Below are 20,353 nucleotides of genomic sequence, written 5' to 3'. Positions count from 1 at the left end.
TTTGTTTCTGTGGTTAAAATAAATGATTGCATTTTGTAACATCTTCTGTGAAGAGATAGTTTTAAAACTAAAAAACTAAAACATACTTCCTAAACAACGTGAACCTATTGACAGACTTTTTAAAATTAGGGTTTTTTAAAAAGGGCTCATTTAGGGTATAGATACATCGATAGAAAATATGTGATTGTCAGTCACATCACCTTGAAGTAACTAATGTTCTTTCAGATTGTCTTAATGAAGTTAATTTATTTTGATATAAATCATTGTCACAGTTCGAATATATTTACTGCATTAACAAAATAGTCATTTCAACTAATAATACATGTTCAACATATTACTGTGTGGTAATATGTAAAATATTGTTTTAAAACATGCTATTTATTCAATAAAACTCAACTGAAAGGCAAGATCATTGAATAAGTGGATGGCATTGTTAGATATATTCTATCTGCATCAACTATTTGGGTATTTTGAAGAAACTCATAATATCCTTTAAAATATGGACCAGGCATGGTGGCTTACACCTGTAATCCCAGAACTTTGAGAGGCTGAGGCAAGTGGATCACTTGAGGTCAGGAGTTCAAGACCAGCCTGACCAACGTGAAGAAACCCCATCTCCACTGAAATAAAAAATTAGCTGGGCATGGTGTTGCATGCCTGTAATCCCAGCTACTCGGGAGGTTGAGGCAAGAAAATCACTTGATCCCAGAAGGCACAGGTTGTGGTGAGCCGAGATCATGCCACTGCACTCCAGTCTGGGCAACAATAACAAAACTCCATCTCAAAAAAAATATATACGTAATTATATATATCATTTATATATATTATATATATATTCTACATATATATTTTATATATGTATGTGCAGGAGGATGTTAAAATTTGTTTCATTTTGTTTTGGATTTTTAGTACTCTCTTACATTATAGCATCATAAAATGCTCTAGCCTTATCTTGTGTACTTCATGTCTCAGTCCTAGAATTAGTTATTTCTCTAGGATCCCCGGTGTCTTTTACTGGAGAATGCTATTAGAAACAAAGGATCTGTGTGCTAAGTGTGGTCCTTGCTATTGGGGTGACTTTGCTTCTAAGGCCTCTCATTAGGCAGAGCAAGGAGATACATGCATGTATAATAACATGATCATAAACCCATATCTATAAATATTCCTCTATGCATTCATTTGTATCTATTTAAATCAAAACATGTGTATGCTAATGTATCAACTCTAAACCACATGGAGAATTTCAAACTCCTCCCTTGCTTATCTGTAACAACTCACGAAAGAGTGAGAATGTGGGCTCCCATTGATGAAGGGAAAGGAAGGGAAAGGAACGGAACAGGAGGGAAGGAGAGGGGAAGGGGGGCGAGGGGAGGGGAGGGGAAGGGAAGAAGTGAAGGGGGGAAGGTAAGGGAGAAGGGAAGAAGGGAGGGGAAGGGAAGAAAGGAAGGGAAGGGTGTGGTCCCTTTAAATGTTACAGAATGGGGAAGAGGAGGGCTGGGTAGATGAGAGAATGGTATCTGGCTAGGGCTTCACCCCCAGGCTGTACCTGGACCTAGATGAGGACAGGCATTCTTGGTTTCCTGCCCAGAGGTTGCATTCTGAAGACCACTCTGGCCTGCCATGCCCCTGTCCTGTGCCATCCTGTGCCTATAAAACCCTGAGACCCAGACAGGCAGACATACAGGAGCTGTACTTCCAGAGGAGCACATCAGCAGACACCTGCATACCAACAGGCCACTGACCAGCAAAATGACCAGAGTTCTGCTGGGGCAGTCAGAGGAGAGCTCGGGCACTGAGCCATCTGACTGAAAAAACATCTCCCTTATGGTTCCCTCATCCACTGAGAGCTACTTCACCTCAATAAAATATTGCACTCTGTTGATAAATGCTGAGTGTATGTTAAAATAAATTGTTTGCTAAGAAGAATGATGGCAAAGAAAACCTAACTTCCCCCTCAAGTAGAAAACTACTTGGGGCATTCTAAAGTGGCAGGACAATATATAACAATATGTAAATATCATACACTGGTTAACACAATGTTTTAAGCACGGGACATCTGACTGTGCTGCTGTGGCTGCCTCCTGGAGAATACTTTTTAGTTTGTCTGTCATCAGTAGTAAGTGGGCACCAGCTGCCTACCTGGTTTATTTCTGTGTTATGAGAAAATACCAAACGTTTGTTTGTTAATAGAGAGAATAAATATGTAGATCAGAGTCTGCTTGAGGCCCTCAGCCTGGAATGCTGTCAGCCCCTAAGGGTCTTAGCTTGGTAAGCTGTTGGCCCCCTATAGTCCCACTTTGCTGTCGTATCTGGGTATCTGCTTCTCAGTTTTTTCAGTGCCGCCTGGGTGGGGGTCTCTACGAGAACTGAGCTCGTTCTCAGTATCACTCATTCTTCAAGCCCACATATGATTCAATTCTTCCAGAGCACCAAAGCTAGAACCCAGGGATACAGAAAGCACTTGAACTTTAGACAAGGCAGAGGTCAAATTGAGCTGGCTAACACAAGCTGCCTATGGTCGGCTAAACTCAAAGAGCACACTGCAACCACCCATTGAGGGCTTCAGCTGTAAACATTCACTCATAGACACTGCCTTGGGTTCAGAACCCCACAGCAGGCCCATCTGTGTGCTCTTCTAGAGGTTTGATCGGCAGGACACTGAATAAACAAGCCACATCCCATCCCATGCCCTCTGAGGGCCCAAGAGAACTTTTCCCATTTCACCACTATGGGTTATGGACTTGCTGCATAATTCCAGTATATATGCATAATATCAGAGTTGTTCACTTGTGCCCCATGGAAAACCACTTTATCAAGTATAGTACAGTGCTTATGCATAGCTTCTTTCCCTTTAGTCTTAAAGTCTCTACTCATTTCCAACATTACTTTGCTCAGCAGTTTTTTCCTCTATTTTCTTTGGTGAGATTGTCTCATCCATTTGTGATACAGTTAGATTACTTTGTCACAAATTCTATTCTATCTTGGATTCTGTGGCCTTGTAAATGACTTTTAAAATTTGTATACATTAAGTTTTAATATTTTCATAGTTTCATGTATCTACCATTTCTGTATTATTTAGAATAATTTTTGTGCCGAAAAATTTCCCCATGTTTCACCTACTTATTCTTTCTCCCTCTTCTGCATCCATGGCAATAATATGTTTATAATGTTTTTAGTATTGAATTTTTGAAAATGTCATATAATTGAAATTACACAGCATATGTACTTTCAGAATGACTTTGAAGATTTATCCATGTGTTTATGTGGCTTGATAACATTTTTGATGTTGAATCATTGTTCATAATATGGATATATCTCAACTGATTTATCTGTTGACCTTTTTAACACCATCTCCGTTTGTTTTAGTTTTTGGCAATTGTGAATAAAGCTGCTTTAAATATTCATGGGGAGGTTTTCTGTGGATATAAGTTTTTAAATCAGTTGGGTAAATATCTAGGTTTAACTGTGTTAAAAATTTACTTTAAAAATATTGCCAAAAGAAATGGGAAGTTTTCGGATAATATATCAAGCATCTGATATTTCATCAGATAGGTCTTAAAGAAGATATTTTTGAGAAAAAAAGAAACAAAACCTGAGATTATGGTTTCTATAGCATATAGAAATATTAGTGGAAGAAATAAACTGGGACCATTTCTTATACTTGGCATACTTTCAACATTTAAAACATCATTTTGTATATTTTCTGTACAGAAATTGAGCCCATAATGGCTTTTGAAGACTATAATAAACATTAAATAATTGATTAGAGCAAATGAGTATTTTCAGAATGAAGGTACAAGTGACTTTTTTTTGAATTTAAGTGAGTATATAATGTAATGCTGAAGTAAAATATAAAAACATTTAAGATATTTTGCATTTCAGGAGGAAAGCTTGATATAGAGAAATTTTTTCAGGGTGTTCAATTAAATGCTTCTGCTCTTTATGAAAAGTGTTTATTAAATAGAAATCTCCATTCTGATTTCTATTGGTGCTGATAAGCTTATTTTAGAGGAGACCTTGATTTATAGAAGAAATAGAAACATTATGTTTATATGCCAAGGGTTGCAAATTACTACAGGAACGAATTATTGAAGTATACTAAAGTAAGCGTTTTAAAAAATGCAACACATTCTAGGCTCAGGAAACTCAAGATGGGCAAATTATTAATATATTGAGTTTTATGAAAGTAGTCATTGACTTTTGAAACATACCTACTGGAAATGTTTTTTAATAGTTTCATATTGCATCAAAGAGACAGTATGTATAAAAATAATTTTACGTGACAGAAAATTTTAAGTCAGCTTGATTATAAGATTTTTGAAAATATCCTTATATTTAAACATCAGAAATTGTTAAAGCATACCTTGCTGAAGTATAATTACTGAAAACATAAAATTTCAAATAAAATTTTATACAGTTTTTCTGAAATTGTAAATTATAGTACATGGAAGTAAATTTTCTATATAAATATAATTTTTCTAATTCAAAATCTTTATAGATATATTACTATTATAATTTAATTTTAATCTATCTGAAGTAAATTATGTACCTCCATGTCTCCTTAAACATAGTATGTAGAAGATTTTATTGATGATTTTGTTCTTCCATTACAGACATGAATTGCTAATCAGGGATGTGATGATATAGAATGCCCTGTCACCATCAACAGTGGCCTCTACTTTATGATCTTTATGTGCCTATCATTTATTTCATATTCTTTTTTTCTGATACCTTTTGCTGTTTTCAGAATTTCTGCTGCTTATAATCTGTTGCTTCTTTTCATACCTGATTGTCAATTGAATGTGCTTCATCTTTTCTCACGTTGATTTGGAAGCTGTATTCTAGATAATCAGAAAAATCTGGCTAATCTGAATAATGTAATTAATCTGAAAAAAATATAATTCTGACACACAAAGTAAACCATTGCAGGCAACCACTGAGAGACACATGGGTGGCATCTTACAATCTTTCAGTGACAAAGGCTGGTGGAAATTTTGACCAGTATATCAGTCATTAGTTAAACAGAAGCCTCAATTCTGTGTTCCCTTTTTTTTTCAAGAGAAGTCATACTTGCATGTATTTTGGGAAATTCATATTTTTATATGATTTTTTTTGCAAAGTATGCACTATTTCCATGACTCTACTTTTGAAGAAATTTCATTTGGAAAGTTTATCACTCATTTTATTATTCTGCTAGTATTTAATGCTGACCGATCATTGAACTCCATGTGACTGTGGCCAGTGCAGCTAGTTCATATATTAAAAGTTTTAAAAAATGACATTTATATTCTTTAAATGGTGCTATTGACTATCCTGGATCATATAAAGCTATGTATTAGGTCTCACATTCCCAAAATTAACATGCTGCACTTGGTTTCTGAGGTTAGACTGTCACTAATAGATTTTTCACCCTTAAAGGTAGCTGATATTTGCAAAAGAAAATTATGCATGCAGGTGTGTGTGCGCACACACACACGTAAACACAAACACACATACATATTTGATTATTCAAATGAAGTGGCTGGCAATATTCAGTTCAAGCATCATCTTTTCTAACACATTTCCTCCCCATTTCCTTGAAATAATTCTTCCTTCAACGTCCGATAGCTCCTCCTTTTAGCTTTTTACCATAATATATTTTTATTGTCTTGTCTCCCTTTACAAAATTTTTATTTTATTTGTCTGTCCTCTTACTACATTGTAAGATTGTTACAGGCAGAGTCTTTTTTACCTTTGTATATCTAGCACCTGGCCGCATGTCTGTTCTTACTGTGAGCACTCATCCTAAATATTTTTTGTCTGACTGAACTTCAGAAAATCACATTTTAAAAATGATTTTGCCAAGCCTTTGTCTTCTTTTGATAAACTTTCATTAGAGAAAATACACTTAAAACACAGATGTGAAGAAATATAAATACACTATAAAGAGAAGATACCAATTTCGTAAATAACAAATAATAAATACATGTGGTAATCATGCATAATGTATAGAATCTGATAGCTACTTGTTTTCTCTGTGTCCCATCAAAAAATTATCTGTGCAGTATGACACAGAATATCACTAAGAGCTCAGTCAGCACAGTCATTACTGAAAACAAAACGATCTGACTGTTTTTTTAATGTGTAATGCTTAAAAATGTCATTCCAGTAAATTGTTTCTATTTTTCCAAAATGAGCACAAAGCCAAAGCTTTTCTGTTGTTGTATAAGCTGGGAAAATCAAGACAATGCATTTTTAGAGGAATTAGACTAAAACTCAAGACTATTACATTGGCTTCATGAATATATAATGCAGGTGAAAGCAAAATATTGCAGTCACATGCATTTCAAAAATTCTAATTTTTTTTTTTTTCTATCCGATAATAACAAGTCCTCATGACTCATTTTGGGCAGAACTTCTGTGGACACATGGCCCTAACAACTGTGTGGGAGACCAACTCTATCCTTAAAGTGAAAATAGTTTGATAAATTATAATAAATGAAAATTTTATACGTTTATTCATTATATTTTCCTTGTATAAATTATCTTTCCATGTCATTTGCTTATTTATTAAATGTTTTCTTACCAGCCTAAAAATGTGGTTTTTAAATATTTTGCTATAAATAGATATTCCTTGTTTTAATTTTGATTTAATATATTTGTTTCTGTATACATTTATTAATATTTTCCACCATGCCCTGTAATTTTCAGATCATTTAATAATTTTATTATTTTTTAAATATTTTTGAAATCACACAAACTACATGGTCCTTTATTAAATTCTGGGAGATTTGTTGTAAAATTAATGTGTTTTTGCCTTTCAGCTGCAATTAAACTAGAGAAAAGACATGTCTAAATATTTATACAAAATGAAAAAGACCTTAAAAATCTCTAAGACGTAATGTTGATAACCATAAAAGCCTCTTTTGAGTGGATACTTACCCCATGATGATTCCTTCTTTTCGCAAAATGGCACTGCCTCCTCTCACTTCCCACACTGATGGTCCTTGTCAGCCATGTTTATACCACATAATCTTACAACCTGAAAAAGATTTAACTAGGCTTTTTTTCTTGAATATAAATGATGTCAGTTTGGCTGCAGAAGGACTTTTTAAAAAATATATTAACAAGTAAAAAGAATAATGCAGGGATGCTAAGAGAAACAGGGAAAGAAGAGGGGGGAGAAAAGGAAGACAGTGAGAAATAGTCATACTTTGGTTCTTGACATCTTTGAATTTTTTAGTTTTAAGTTCCTGTCACTTAGGGCAACACTTGGCCTAAGTACTGTGAATAACATTTTGTCATTATACAAATTTTATTTACACACAAATTATTGCCAAAAAAAAAGGCTTTGACAAAGACATTAAGGATGGCTAGGATGCTGGCTATAGCCCACCACATAAAATAATATTCTATACATGTTATGTAATATATGATACATTATATAGCTGTTATATACTATTCTATAGTTTTTCTATATAGATCTATGTTGCTTTCTATTTTACTTTGAATTTTTTTTTACATTCTTCTAAAGTTTGTTGTGAAATTCTGCATGTGTAAGTGGTTTCTATTTTGAATTAGAATTTCTAGAGATAGTTTAGGTCAGAGTTAAGAAAATATAGTATGTATATATTGGCATAGATGGGCAGTTCTTTGGGTAGAAATCATATCAGCTTGGAAAGACTGGTAATAATCTTACTAAGTCAAAATGTAAACAGTAACTGGCCTTAGTAATAGGCAAGTCAACTAATGCATGGATGTAGAAAAGACTGAATCACAAGTTTTTGTTTTTTTCTGCATATAAATGTTCAGTAAATATTTGCTGGATAAATTACTAAATGCATAAACTCAAGAAACAGATATAAGTTGAATCTGGCAGATACACTGGTTCCAGTCTTGAATCATAAAATATATGGTATTTATATAAAATTCCAGACAAGAAACTATAAAGTTTCTAGAACTACCTAGTATATTTGACTCCAGTTCAGTTTTTCGTTAGGAGCAGTAAATTCTTATTAAATTGTAATAATTTAATATAGGTTTATTTTATCTCACTGAAAATACATTGGGGAAAAGAAATAACTTTTTGTAAATTTATTTGTGACTTAGTGCCAGTGATTTGGCTAATATGTAATATGATTTATAAATTTACATATATATTAATGTTGTGATTGACAGTTTTACTCTTAAATATTCCTAAGGTTTAATTGAATCTGAAAACCTAGAAACTTGAGAATATAATGAAAAGCCTCATGCTGATGATTGGGCTTCCTAAATTTGTATTTATCACAAATTAAAGGCCTAATTTTTATCTTAAACCAAGCACAGGAAAGAATCCTGACTGGATGTGTGTTAGGATCCTTATAGTTTATAGAAAGTAAACATGTGTCAAGGATACTTTTTATTGTGCTTCATCCTGAAAAAGTGGATCTGAGAACTTTGTAAGGCTATAATATAGGATTAGCCAATTATTAGGTATTTAAAGTTCAAAAATCAAATCAAATCAGTTGCTATTGCTCAAATTATATGTGTCAGCCTTGAAATTTTGATAATTTCTTAAATGAATGTTTTCTTGATAGTATTTTATGTAGATTTTCCAATTAATTTCTTAAAAATGTAGTTCTCAAATTACCCATTTCTGAAGTGTATAACTATTCAAGAAATTTCCCTTGAAAATTTACTGACAGATGAGACTAAATAATAATATATCGTAAATACTAAATTAGCAGGATTTATTTCCAGTGTTGGCCATTAAACTGAGTCACAGGGCTCTTTCCACAGGATCAGCAGAATCCATAGAGCACATTTTTCAAGGGATTTTCATATATTCAGACCTATCAATTAGTTTAGTAGGAAGGGTGCCATCCCAGACCTCTACTTAGAGATTCAAGAATATGGAGTGAGATATCTATTATAGGGAATAAACTAAGACGATGAGTTTGAAAGGAATATTATGAAAGGGCAATCATAGTTCATATTGTTGGCTATCCAGTGGTCATGAAAAGTCATATTAAAGTAAATCTCAGGAGGTATATGATAATTAGAGTTTCAAGCAAGTTGCTTTAGGAGACTACAGAATTTTGAGTGGTATTCAGTGTGTGTTCAATAAATTTAGAGCAGAGTCAACCCATAATATTTGTGTACCAATACAATGCCTTTGACATTTTCATTCACTTGAAAAAAAATTATTCTACAAACATTTGCGGTACTATGATGTGCTATGTAAGTAAAACGTAAATCAACAGTCCTGAAGATCTCTATTTATTTCTTTTCAGAGCTTTGTTAGAAATATAAAATAAAAAAAGTAGTAATCCTTTAAGACTCGCTCTTCCTATTAAATAAAACATGTGTCCTTTAAATTTTTATTTATTTATTTATTTACTTTTGAGTCAGGATTTGCTCCGCTTGGAGAGCAGTGCTCAATCACAGATCACTGAAGACTCAAGCGATCCTCCTACCTCAGCTTCCCTAGGAGCTGAGACAAGAGGTATGCACCACCTGCATAGCTCATTTTTAAATTTTGTGTAGAGATGGGGGTCACCCTATGTTAACCAGCCTGGTTTGGAACTCCTGAGATCAAGTGATTCTCCTGCTTTAGCGTCCCCAAATTCTGGGATTATGTGCCTGACCACGTTGCTTCTTATTTTAAACTCTGCCATTTTCCTGTTGTTAACAACCACACTCAATGAAAAACAAAACACTTAAATGTTATTAACAGTTATTACAAATTCTCAAAATTTGTTTTTAAAGATAGGTATTTAAGATAGCTGTAAAAAATATTCCATAGATACTTTTGCAAACTTTGTTAGGTAGCTAGTTTGAACATAGATTGAATCATGAAGATGTATTAATGCTGTAAGAGGAAAACAAAGAAAAAATGCATTTTTTTGTATTTTCCAGTTTTTAAAATTTCAAGTTTTGTAGGTTTTTATACTATAATTTCCTGAAATATACAGGGTTTGGGGATCATACATCAAGAGAAAATAATTGGGTGAAGATGAGACATAAAAATGTGTTTCACAGTAATTACTGAGTTTTGTGTTTACTTGCAATTGAGCAGAATAGATTTGTTTTCAAATATAGAGATGACAGTTTTTTTCCTATATCATACACCAGCCCCAAATCAAAAAATAAAAAGCACTATAAATTTCATCATTTATTTTATTACCAAACTAATTTATTTCTTAGGGTTCAAAACTTTCTGCAAGACAACTCGCTGGTCTGGATGCAGCTCCAACTTCTTAATCCTCAGGTTCAAACTTAAAGTACTGTAGGCCTAAACAGTAAATACGGAAATAACTGTCTTTACTGCTGCTGCTGTAACTCTTGCCATTAGATTGGAGGGCAACCCTGTTGACAGTTATGAAGTAATCCCTGACTCTTCCAAACTGTTTTTCAAAGGCCAAGTGAAAGAACCTAGCCTCAAACCTGCCAGCCCTGTTGGAAGTTGTGGTTAACATCCATGGCTTTCTCTCTGTTACCCAGTATCACATGGTCATTATAGTTGGGGAAAGGGCAGCTGAGATGATGGGATCTTCTGTCCAGAAAGTGGTCATGTCTCTGGATAAATGGATGTCACTGATCTTCTGGGAGTGCTATTTAACATTCACCAATATCACTGCAGGCTTGGCACTATACTGACTAGACACTCTACTCTTATGGCCATGATGATACACTCTCCTGTGGGGGGTGGTCCTCAAAAGCACTAGTGATATTATAGTCATTGTAATGGGTTTTCATGTAGGTCTCATTGTTGTCAGTCTGGCTTAAATCCTGCAGATTAAAGAAGCTCACAAAGTACTGGTAGCCCATCTGCTTGTCTGTGGAGGACATGGTGATATTGTCCCCAAAGTCCTTCCCACAGGTCTGAACAGCTCAATCAATTTTGAGTAGGGCCAACTGCTTGCCTGTCCCAGAGATGACAGCTGTTGCCAACTGAGCCAGTGAGGACATGCTTGGTGTCTCAGTCAGTGTCCATACACCACACAGCTCCTTTATGGTCCATGTGGGTGCCTAGTCTCTCACTGTTCACAGAGTACCGCACATTGAGGATGATCCCCATGGGGACCATATATATTCTAGTGGTTCATTTCTTATTTCTGGAAGGACTCCTTGATTCTTTTTTATAGCTCATAATAGAGACAGGGTCCAAAAATATAGCAAATGTCAGAAGTAAATGTACAGCACAAGATTCAATTTGGAATAGTTGACTTTAAGATTTTGCCTAAGGAGAAACTGAGATGTGAACAAGAGTGCCCTTGACATTTTGTAGACTGTAACATCAAGAATAGCAGGAATTTTTCATAATTGTTAGAAAACTATATTTCTGAAAATAATAAGATGCAAAATAGAGTTGATATGTAACTGAAACGTTGAAAATAGTTTCAAATTTAGCATAAAAGTTATTTCTAGAATCAGAATTTAGGGTGGAAGTAGAAAAAAATCAAGATTAATTGGGTAAAAGTAGTATTTTCCTTGTTTTAATTTAAATAATTTATAATTTATAGTCAAAATACAAGAATATTTTAAAAATTTAATCAAGTAGAAGCAGAATTGATTTATAATGATATGTATTGTCTTCCATATATCTTTCAACAGGCAATAATGTCTTTACATTACTAAAGACATTAATGATAAAGAGCCTTTATTGTAACATGTAGGGCAAATGATTTTATTAATATTGAGGTATCAGAGGCAGAAGGTAGGAGCTTCTCTGTCCACCTGGTTGTGCCTCAGTCTTAGGGAGGCCTGGTGTTCTGTGGTGCCTGGGGTGAAGCTTTCTCAGGTTCCCTGCCCCTGCTCAAATAGCCAGATGTTGCCTTGTACCTTTGGAGGAACTTGTGCCAGAACAAGTTTCTTTTTCCTCTTCAGCAGTAGGAGGAAAAGATCTGGAACAGCACATTTTCCTGATCTTCCTCTAGTAAGTAGAGAACTTTTTCTGTGTGTGTTTATTTTTTATTGTTTTCCTTTCAAGAGCTACAATGGATTTTGTTCTTATGCTGGAGCAGATGGGTTTGTGACTTTCAGTGGTGTAAGGCTTTTTTTGTACACGGATGAAAGATCCAGAATAGCTCCATGCCTTTCCATAACTGCAGCCGCTTCCTGCTTCCAGGCCTGAATTAGTCTGAGCTATGACTGAGATGTTTTTTGTTGTTGTTGTTGTTATTGTTTTTTAACTCAGCCTGGCTAGAAAAGTTCCTTGAAAATGGGGCAACTTTGTTTTGTGCTTTATGCCTCCTGTTGTTCTGTATTCTCAGTAATCATCTTTTCATTTAGTAACTCACTGAGTTTTGCAAGTGAATTCTTTTGACCTGATTAAAAAATTATTCAATTTTTGAATTCACATGTAATAATTATACATGTTTATGGGGTACATATTAATATTTTGATGGATACAAAGTATAGTGATCACATCAGGGTAAGTAGCATATCCATCATCTTAAACATTTACATTTCTTTGTTTGGCAAGATTTAATATTCTCCTTGTAGCTATTTGAAACTCTGTATTATTTTTAACTGTAGTCACCCTAGAGTGGTATAAAACACTAGAATGTATTCTTCGAATCTAGCAGGAATTTTGTACCCTTTAACAAATCTCTCACTATACCCCCTATCTGCTACCCTTATGAGCCTCTAGTAACCTCTGTTCTACTTTTTACTTCTATGAGGTCAACTTTTTTGGTTTCTACTTATGAGTTGAGAACATCAGATATTTAACTTTCTTTTCCTGGCTTGTTTTACTTAACATAGTGATGACCAGGTACATCCATGTTGCTGCCAATGACAGGATGCCATTCTTTTTTATGGATGAATAGTATTCCATTGTGTACACAGACAATATTTCTTTTTTTAAAAAAATATTTATTTTTTTGTGTTTTAGGTTTTGGGGTACATGTGAAGAATATGCAAGATTGTTGCATAGGTACATACATGGCAATGTGGTTTGCTGCCTTCCTCCCCATCACCTGTATCTGACATTTCTCCCCATGTTATCCCTCCCCAACTCCCCACCCCCACTGTCCCTCCCTTAGTTCCCCCCCACAGACTCTGTGTGATGCTCCCCTCTCTGTGTCCATGTGTTCCCATTGTTCAACAGCCGCCTATTAGTGAGAACATGTGGTGTTTTTCTGTTTTTGTATCAGTTTGCTGAGACTGATGGTTTCCAGGTGCATCCATGTCCCTACAAAGGACATGAACTCATCGTTTTTTATGGCTGCATAGTATTCCATGGTGTATATATGCCACATTTTCCCTGTTCAGTCTATCATCAATGGCATTTGGGTTATTCATTCATCTGCTGGTGGACAGTTGGGTTGGTTCCTTATCTTGGCTATCGTGCATATGCCGCTATAAACATAGGAGTGCAGATAATTTTTTTTTTTTTGATATTTTGATTCCCTTTTCTTTGAATAAATGCCCAGAGGTGAAATTGCTGGATCATAAGGTCGTCTATTTGTTTTTGAGAAACCTCTATACTGTTCTGCATAGTTCGGTACTTGTTTACATTCCCACCAGCAGTGTATGAATCTTCTTTTCTCCACGTCCTTGTCAGCATTTGTTGTTTATTGTCTTTTTGAAATAAGCCATCCTACCTGGGGTGAGATCATATCTCATTATGATTTTGATTTGCATTTCCCTGATGATTAGTGATTTTGAGAATTTTGTTATATATTTCATGGCCACTTGTATGTTTACTTTTGAGAAACGTCTGTTCAAATTATTTGTATACTATACAAAGTTAATTTTTGTTGCTATTGAGATATTTAAATTCTGTATAATATATTCTGGATATAAATCCCCTTGGTTAGGTTGCAAATATTTTTTCTCCTTCTATAGATTGCTTTTTCAGTCTGTTGATTGTGTCCTTGGCTGTGTAGAAGTTTGTTTCCTTTCCTAAAAGTTTGATATAATCCAATTTGTTCATTTTTACTTTTGATGCCTATGCTTTTAAAAAAAATTTCACTTAAAAAAATAATTTGCACTTTTATTTTTATTTCACTAGTTTTAGGGGAACAGGTGGAGTCTGGTTTCATGGGACAGTTCTTTAGTGGTGATTTCTGAGATTTTGGTGCATTCATTACCTGAGCAGTGTACACTGTACCCAGTGTGTAGTCTTTTATGCCTCACCCCTTCCCATTCTTCCCCAAGTTCTCAAAGTCCATTATATCATTGTTTTGCCTTTACTTCCCTACAGCTTAGCTTCTGCTTATAAGTGAGAACATGGGATGTTTCATTTTCCATTCCTGAGTTACTTCACTTAGAATAATAGTCTGCAACTCCATCCAGGTTGCTGTGAATGCCATTATTTTGTTCCTTTTTATGGCTGAGTAGCATTTCATAGTATATATACAAAAATACCACAATTTATTTATTCATTGGTTGATGGACATTTAATCTGGTTACATACTTTTGCACTTGCAAATTATGCTGCTATAAGCATGCATGTGCAAATGTTTTTTTTTTTTTTTTCTTCATATAATGACTTCTTTTCCTCTGGAGAGATACCTAGTAGTGAGATTGCTGGATCAAATGATAGTTCTACTTTTAGTTCTTTACAGAATCTCCTTCTTATTTTCCATAGTGTTTTCTTTTCATTACATCCATGACAACAGCTCTTATTTTTGATTTTTAAAATTATGGCCATTCTTGCAGAAGTAAGGTGGTATCTTACTGTACTTTTAATTTGCATTTCCTTGATAGTGATGTTGAGCATTTTTTCTTATGTTTGTTGGCCATTTGTATATCTTCTTTTGTGAATGCCTGTTCATGTCCTTTGTCCATTCTTGATGGATTTTTTTTTCTGCCTGATTTCTTTGAATTCCTTGTCGATTCTGGATATTAGTTCTGTGTCAGATGCACAGTTGTGAGCATTTTCTCTCACTCTGTAGGTTGTCTCTTTACTCTGCTGATTGTTTATTTGGCTGTGCAGAAGATTGTTAGTTTAATTAGGTCCCATATTTATCTTTGTTTTCATTGCATTTGCTTTTGGTCATGAAGACTTCACATAAGACAATGTCTGAAATAGTTTTCCTGATGTTACCTTTTAGATACTTTTATGGTTCCAGGTCTGAGATTTAAGTCTTTGGTCTATCTTGGGGTTGATTTTTGTATAAGGTGAGAGATGAGGATCCAGTTTCATTCTGCTACATGTGGCTTGCCAACTATTCTAGCACCATTTGTTGAACAGGTTGTCCTTTCCCACTTTATGTTTTGTTTGCTTTGTCTAACATAAGCTGGCTGTAAAAATTTCGCTTAATTTTGTGTTCTCTATTCTGTTCCATTGGTCTATGTGCCTATTTTTATACTAGTAGCCTGCTGTTTTGATAACTATAGCCTTGTAGTACAGCTTGAAGTTGTGTAATGTGATGCCACAGATTTGTTTTTTTTGCTTAGTCTTGCTTTGGCTATATAGGCTCTTTTTTTTCTTTCTTTTTTTGGTTGCATGTGAATTTTAGGATTTTTTTTTAGTTCTATGAAGAATGATGATGGTGTTTTTGTGCAAATTGAATTGAATTTGTAGATCGCTTTTGACAGTATGGTCATTTTCACAATATTGATTCCACCCATCCATGAACATGGGATGTGTTTCCATTTGTTTGTTTGTTGTGTCATCTATGATTCCTTTCAGCAGTCTTTCGCAGTTTTCCTTATAGAGATATTTCACCTCCATGGTTAGGTATATTCCTAGGTATTCTATTTTATATTTTGCAGCTGTTGTAAAATGGGTTGAGTTCTCTAATTGCTTCTCAGCTTTGTCATTGTTATATAGCAGTGCTACTAGTTTGTTTACATTGATTTCATAGCCTGAAACTTTACTGAATTCATTTTTCAGTAACGCTTTTTGTATGAGTCTTTAAGCCTTTCTAGGTTTACAATCATATCATCAGTGAACAGCAGCAGTTTGACTTCCTTTTTAATCATTTGGTTGCCCTTTATTTCTGTCTCTTGTCTGATTGCTCTGACTAGGACTTCCAGTACTATGTTGAATAGAAGTAGTGAAAGTAGGCATCCTTGTCTCTTTCCAGTTCTCAGAGGAAATACTTTCATCGTTTTTTGGTTCAGTATAATGTTGGCTGTGGGTTTGTCATAAATGGTCTTTGTTACCTTGTATACCCCTTCTGTGCTGATTTTGCTGAGAGTTTTAATCATCAGGTGATGCTGAATTTTGTCAAATGCTTACTCTGCATCTATTGAGATAATGTGATTTTTGCTTTTACTTCTGTTTATGTTATTTATCACATTATTGACTTGTACATGTTAAACTATCCCTGCATCCCTAGCATAAAACCAAATTGATTATGGTGTATTAACTTTTTGATAGGCTGTTGAATTGTTAGCAAGTATTTTGCCGAGGATGTTTGCATTTATGTTCATGAGGGTTATTGGTCTATAATTTTCTTTTTTTGTTATGTTCTTTCCTGGCCTTGGTATTAGGGTGATGCTGGCATCATGGAATGATTTCTGGAGGATTTCCTCTTTCTCTGTCTTCTAAAATATTTACGGTAAGATTGGTAACAATTATTCCTTGAATACCTAATATAATTCAACTATGCACCTGGTCCTGGACTTTTTTTTTTTGGCACTAAAGGCTGTCAGCTTAATGCCTTGTAAAGATCTCTGCACCCTGCTTATCAGTTCTGAAAATCATACCATTTTTAAATTGACCCTACATCTGCATCTCTATATAAAGTCCAACCAGTGAAAGACATATAAAAGCAACAGAGAGCAAGTCTACTTTGTTTATGCTATTCATTTATTTATTCATCTTCTCATTTACCCATCACATAGCTAATATATTTCTAACATCTTGAATATAGAAATTAATATTACAAATCTCTACCCTTAAAAATTGAACAAGTCAAATACACAGCTAATATGATTAATCGTATGAAAAAAAGTACCTCCAAAGATCATACAGTCATACAGAAGCTGAATAAAAAAAACTCCTGACTCATCAGTGAGGATGGATTAAAAAAAAAAAAAAACTTTCAAAAAGGAAAAAACTTCTCACTAGACCAGCTGTCTTCAGTGCAGACAGGAGTATGAAGGCCTAACGCAAAAGAATAGAATGAGTCTCACAGAGAATTATAATTTGCATACAAATTGAAGCAAAGAAGGCTGTTATTGCTCTCATACATTTTCTCTTTTCCAGACTAAACAGATACTTCCTTAGTTCTTTATTATTTTTTATATGGTTTGGTTTCCAAATATCTTTATTAATTTATTCTATGTCACTTTAATTCATCGAAAAAATGCTTAAACAGCACAAAATATTCCACATATCTGAAGTACTTTCAGTCTTGCTGCCTTTACAAAGAGCACTGTTAAAACTAGGTTTTAAAGCCTAACTTGGAGATGCTGTAGCGCTCACAACCTAAGAACCATATGCCATAAAGTACAAACATGCCACCATATTTTGTTTCTTAGTATGTAGTTGTTTTTCTAAGTTATTTTCAGTAAGGATTTAAGAATTTAAATTATGATTGATGAGAAGAAATCTTAAAAATCTGATTGGTTAACATGTAAATTACATACAACTTTGTACATAGATTTTAGAGGCATTTTGTAGGGGCAAAGCAAAGCAGCTGTTTAGCAGCATGCATCTGTGGATTTATAGGATTTCTCACACACATCAACCATTTGGAAATCAGAAGATAATTCAATGAAATAGTTCTATTTTGTTGGGTTTTTCTAAAGGCGAAGGATAAAGACAAATAAATATAGTAGTTGGTAGAGGGAAGGATAAAGACAAATAAATATAATAGTTGGTAGAAAGAGAGGGAAGTGAGGTGAGAAAACCTGTGCTCTAGAGATAAGAAATTTTTAAGTAACTGAATAGTATCTGGGCAATTTATGCCAGCATTTGTCATATATCGTTTAACTGTATCCTTGAACACACTGAAAAGTAAAGGAAGGCAGAGCCATTGAATCTAGTGGTTCGTAGCAATTCCAGTACTGATTATGAGCTTCTAACTGTTCAAGATCTCATCTTTGTGCCTCTTCAACAGCAAGAACAAAGTAAAGCTTTAAATAGCCTTTGCAGATACATTAGAATTTTTTGTCTGCTTATCAAACAGATAATGCTCTCATTTCCCTATATTAAAAAGAAAAAGTACTTTCACAGCACAATTCTCAAACCATGTGTTTTCTGTGTCCCTTATTTGGCAGTTAATTTTTTGGGGGCGGTTACTTTTGTATAGGTACACTGGGGGTTAACAGCGAGGTCTTTCTTGCTTCCTGTGTTCACCCATAAAATTTACCAGTTAGCCCCTGTGAAGACACAAACTTGAACATATTGCTTAACCATTCTGGGTACCAGTTACAACTAGAATAAGAATAATAATATCCAGTTTACCAAATCATTATTTGATTAGGTATGCAAAGCAGCTAAAATTCTTCTTGACACATAAGATATGTTTTATAAATTAACACTATTATTATTGGTTCCCTTGATTACTTTATTTCTGAATATGTTTGCCTTGCCTACCTAACAAGGTTCAGTGCTGCCATGGGAAAGAACTGTGAATTCCTACAGTTTTACCACAAATGTAAATTGAGTTACTATTATTTGTGGTCTGGTTTAGAAACTTGCTTTGCTTATTAGCAAAGACAAAAATAACTGTAACTAGATTGATTACCTATCTTAGAATTAAGACCAATATATTCTACCAGTAATGCCAGGTAATAGATCACTTATTTCTCTAACAAGAACATAAAGTGTTGACCTGCCTTCCTCCCAAGTGCCTCCTTTGTCCCGAGGACTATATTCCTCTCTCTGCTCATACATCAGTTTTTTGACTAGTGTCTACTTTTCATCTCATTTTCTTTTTAAATAACATTCTACTTTAGGATAGTTTTAAATTTAAAGAACAATCACAAAGATAGTACAGAGAGTTTTCATATATTCAGTAGTACATTTCTTCTATATTTTTAAGTAGTACTTGAACATTTTGAGGATTACTGGTAAGGTATTTTGGAGAATCTTCAATTGGGATTTGTCTGGCTATTATTATTTTCTTATGATAATACTGGAGATAAAGGGTTTAGTGAGGAAAAACACAGGGAAAATTGCCATTTTCATCACATTGTATCAAGGATAAACTTTGTATACATGACATTACTGTGTAGTTAATTCTGATTCTCTGGTTCAAGTAGTGTCTGTCAGATTACTCCAAATTGTAAAGTCACTCTTTCACCCCATTTTTATACTTAGTTCTATGAAGGAAGTCTCTCTATGTGCAGCTCATACCTAAAGAGTGGGGAGTTATTCTGCAGTGGAGATTTATCTTACATTTCCCATTTATTTATTTATATCATGTTTATTTATATTAGTATGGACTCATGGATATTTATTTCATATTTTGAGTAAGAATCCAGTACTGCTTTATTTATTTTGTTGCAGAAATTGTTCCAGAATTGACCATTGATAAAGGGACACAATTGGCTTTGGTATCCCTTAGGAATGTGCCCACCAATGTACATTTCCTTTTGACTCTTTGTTTGTTTTCTTTTGTTTTTTGACCATTTTCTTTTTTTTTCTGGTCTAGAAGAACCTCAATGCTCATCTTCTGTATTTTCTGCCCAGTTCTAGAATGGGCCATTTACTCAAGGATCCCTCTTTCTCTTATTGGAGAATAGTATTTGTAGAAAGCAAAATGTGTGCACTTGATGTGCTTCTTGTTCCTGACCAATATTAGAACATATTACATTGTATGTAAACATATTAATTGAATAGCTGTTACACATATAAAAATTAAGAGTATGGCTGAACACGGTGGCTCATACCTGTAATGTGAGCACTTTGGGAGGCCGAGGCAGGTGGATCACGAGATCAAGAGATCAAGACCATCCTGGCCATTATGGTGAAACCCTGTCTCTACTAAAAATACAAAAATTAGCTGGGGATGGTGGTGTGCACCTGTAGTCCCAGCTATTTGGGAGGCTGAGGCAGGAGAATTGTTTGAACCCAGAGGGTGGAGGTTGCAGTGAGCCAAGATCATGCCATTGCACTCAAGCCTGGTAACAGAGTGAGACTCCATCTCAAAATAAATAAATAAATGAATAAATGAATGACTGAATAACTAAATAAATTAAGTGTACATCTAAACTTAATTCCTTACGTTCAAATTTCTATATGATAATGTGATCTAAAAATTTTTACAATATCCCCTGAGCATTGAGTAAATTGCCACCATGAACGTGTGATATAAATATATAAATAGATATAATGTTATAATAACATAATAATATATTGTTGCTAATAAATTCAGAGAGAGAAATTATTTTCAAATACAAAATAAAATATTGTCAAATGTTATTTCAACTTTTAAAATTTTTATTTCATGTATATTTTATAATGTGCAAAATATATTTT

At 34.2% G+C, this 20,353-nt stretch overlaps 1 protein-coding gene and 1 pseudogene across 1 annotated transcript in view; one reads left to right on the top strand and one right to left on the bottom strand.

The window, feature by feature from the left end:
* Positions 1 to 20,353, top strand: part of ANKRD7 (ankyrin repeat domain 7) — a 1,180,453-nt gene that overhangs the window by 852,730 nt on the left and 307,370 nt on the right. The gene's annotated exons all lie outside the window — the stretch shown is intronic.
* Positions 10,221 to 11,041, bottom strand: LOC141579987 (eukaryotic translation initiation factor 3 subunit I pseudogene; annotated as a pseudogene).

Source organism: Saimiri boliviensis, chromosome 10, assembly GCF_048565385.1.
Source record: "Saimiri boliviensis isolate mSaiBol1 chromosome 10, mSaiBol1.pri, whole genome shotgun sequence".
NCBI classification, from domain to species: Eukaryota; Metazoa; Chordata; class Mammalia; order Primates; family Cebidae; genus Saimiri; species Saimiri boliviensis.
Note: the sequence above shows the minus strand (reverse complement) of the source record. Positions and strands in the feature narration are given on the sequence as shown.